Below are 2978 nucleotides of genomic sequence, written 5' to 3'. Positions count from 1 at the left end.
GCAGACGACTTAAATACGCGACAGGGTATTGTAAGTGGCAGAGTGGCCTTGCTGCCACGATCCACTGAGATTCAGCCCTTCGTCGCTCCGATTCGTCCCTCCCCCCCTCCAACGTTCATTCAACCGCCCCGGGTCCCGAAGAGGCTGGGCAACACCGTGCCACACCACGACACAAGTGTTCCAGGTTAACCGAGGCGCGCACCGGCGCCCACCCCATTCATTCAACTCGCTCGAGTCCCGCGGAGAAGCTTTACCTCGCGCACACGAGTGTCCAAAAAAAAAAATAAAGTTCGGAGTTTGGGTTCGGAAATTTTATGGGAGCTTCCTAGAAGCCTAAGAAGTGTTTTGCTCGAGACGGATTTCGATTCGGTGGTCCCCCGAGTTAATTTTGCCCATTATGACTCCGCGCCCGCACGCTCAAGCACCCCGACGTGCACACCGGCGCGCACGTGGGCACCGTATGCTAAAAAATGAAGTTCGGAGTTTGGGTTCGGAAATTTTATGGGAGCTTCCTAGAAGCCTAAGAAGTGTTTTGCTCGAGACGGATTTCGATTTGGAGGTCCCCCGAGTTAATTTTGCCCATTACGACTCCTCGCCCGCACGCTCGTGCACCCCGGCGTGCACGTGGGCATTGTATGCTAAAAAATGAAGTGTGGAGTTTGGGTTCGGAAATTTTATGGGAGCTTCCTAGAAGCCTAAGAAATGCTTTGCTCGAGACGGATTTTGATTTGGAGGTCCCACGAGTTAGTTTTGGCCCATTATGACTCCTCGCCCGCACGCTCAAGCACCCCGGCGTGCACGTGGTCATCGTATGCTAAAAAATGAAGTTTGGAGTTTGGGTTTGAAAATTTTATGCGAGCTTCCTAGAAGCCTAAGAAATGCTTTGCTCGAGACGAATTTCGATTTGGAGGTCCCCCGAGTTAATTTTGCCCATTATGACTCCTCGTCCGCACGCTCGTGCACCCCGACGTGCACGTGGGCATCGTATGCTAAAAAATGAAGTTTGGAGTTTGGGTTTGAAAATTTTATGGGAGCTTCCTAGAAGACTAAGAAATGCTTTGCTCGAGACGGATTTCGATTTGGAGGTCCCCCGAGTTAATTTTGCCCATTATGACTCCTCGCCCGCACGCTCGTGCACACCGGCGTGCACGTGGGCATCGTATGCTAAAAAATGAAGTTTGGAGTTTGGGTTTGAAAATTTTATGGGAGCTTCCTAGAAGACTAAGAAGTGCTTTGCTCGAGACGGATTTCGATTTGGAGGTCCGCCGTGTTAATTTTGCCAATTACGGCTCCTCGCGCGCACGCTCAAGCACCCCGACGTGCACACCGGCGCGCACGTGGGCATCGTATGCTAAAAAATGAAGTTTGGAGTTTGGGTTTGAAAATTTTACGGGAACTTCCTAGAAGCCTAAGAAATGCTTTGCTCGAGACGGATTTCGATTTGGAGGTCCCCCGAGTTAATTTTGCCCATTACGACTCCTCGCCCGCACGCTCGTGCACCCCGGCGTGCACGTGGGCATCGTATGCTAAAAAATGAAGTGTGGAGTTTGGGTTCGGAAATTTTATGGGAGCTTCCTAGAAGCCTAAGAAATGCTTTGCTCGAGACGGATTTTGATTTGGAGGTCCCACGAGTTAGTTTTGGCCCATTATGACTCCTCGCCCGCACGCTCAAGCACCCCGGCGTGCACGTGGTCATCGTATGCTAAAAAATGAAGTTTGGAGTTTGGGTTTGAAAATTTTATGCGAGCTTCCTAGAAGCCTAAGAAATGCTTTGCTCGAGACGAATTTCGATTTGGAGGTCCCCCGAGTTAATTTTGCCCATTATGACTCCTCGTCCGCACGCTCGTGCACCCCGACGTGCACGTGGGCATCGTATGCTAAAAAATGAAGTTTGGAGTTTGGGTTTGAAAATTTTATGGGAGCTTCCTAGAAGACTAAGAAATGCTTTGCTCGAGACGGATTTCGATTTGGAGGTCCCCCGAGTTAATTTTGCCCATTATGACTCCTCGCCCGCACGCTCGTGCACCCCGACGTGCACGTGGGCATCGTATGCTAAAAAATGAAGTTTGGAGTTTGGGTTTGAAAATTTTATGGGAGCTTCCTAGAAGACTAAGAAGTGCTTTGCTCGAGACGGATTTCGATTTGGAGGTCCCCCGGGTTAATTTTACCCATTATGACTCCTCGCCCGCACGCTCGTGCACCCCGACGTGCACGTGGGCATGGTATGCTAAAATTGAAGTTTGGAGTTTGGGTTTGAAAATTTTATGGGAGCTTCCTAGAAGCCTAAGAAATGCTTTGCTCGAGACGGATTTCGATTTGGAGGTCCCCCGAGTTAAGTTTGCCCTTTATGACTCCTCGCCCGCATGCTCGTGCACACCGGCGTGCACGTGGGCATCGTATGCTAAAAAATGAAGTTTGGAGTTTGGGTTCAGAAATCTTATGGGAGCTTCCTAGAAGCCTAAGAAATGCTTTGCTCGAGACGGATTTCGATTTAGATTTCCGCCGTGTTAATTTTGCCAATTACGGCTCCTCGCGCGCACGCTCAAGCACCCCGACGTGCACACCGGCGCGCACGTGGGCATCGTATGCTAAAAAATGAAGTTTGGAGTTTGGGTTTGAAAATTTTACGGGAACTTCCTAGAAGCCTAAGAAATGCTTTGCTCGAGACGGATTTCGATTTGGAGGTCCCCCGAGTTAATTTTGCCCATTACGACTCCTCGCCCGCATGCTCGTGCACACCGGCGTGCACGTGGGCATCGTATGCTAAAAAATGAAGTTTGGAGTTTGGGTTTGAAAATTTTATGGGAGCTTCCTAGAAGACTAAGAAGTGCTTTGCTCGAGACGGATTTCGATTTAGATTTCCGCCGTGTTAATTTTGCCAATTACGGCTCCTCGCGCGCACGCTCAAGCACCCCGACGTGCACACCGGCGCGCACGTGGGCATCGTATGCTAAAAAATGAAGTTTGGAGTTTGGGTT

The sequence above is a fragment of the Cornus florida genome, unplaced genomic scaffold, assembly GCF_030987335.1.
Source record: "Cornus florida cultivar Cherokee Brave unplaced genomic scaffold, ASM3098733v1 CherokeeBrave_3.0.0_Hap2_scaffold_66, whole genome shotgun sequence".
Taxonomy (NCBI): domain Eukaryota; kingdom Viridiplantae; phylum Streptophyta; class Magnoliopsida; order Cornales; family Cornaceae; genus Cornus; species Cornus florida.
This window is presented reverse-complemented; position numbering follows the sequence as displayed.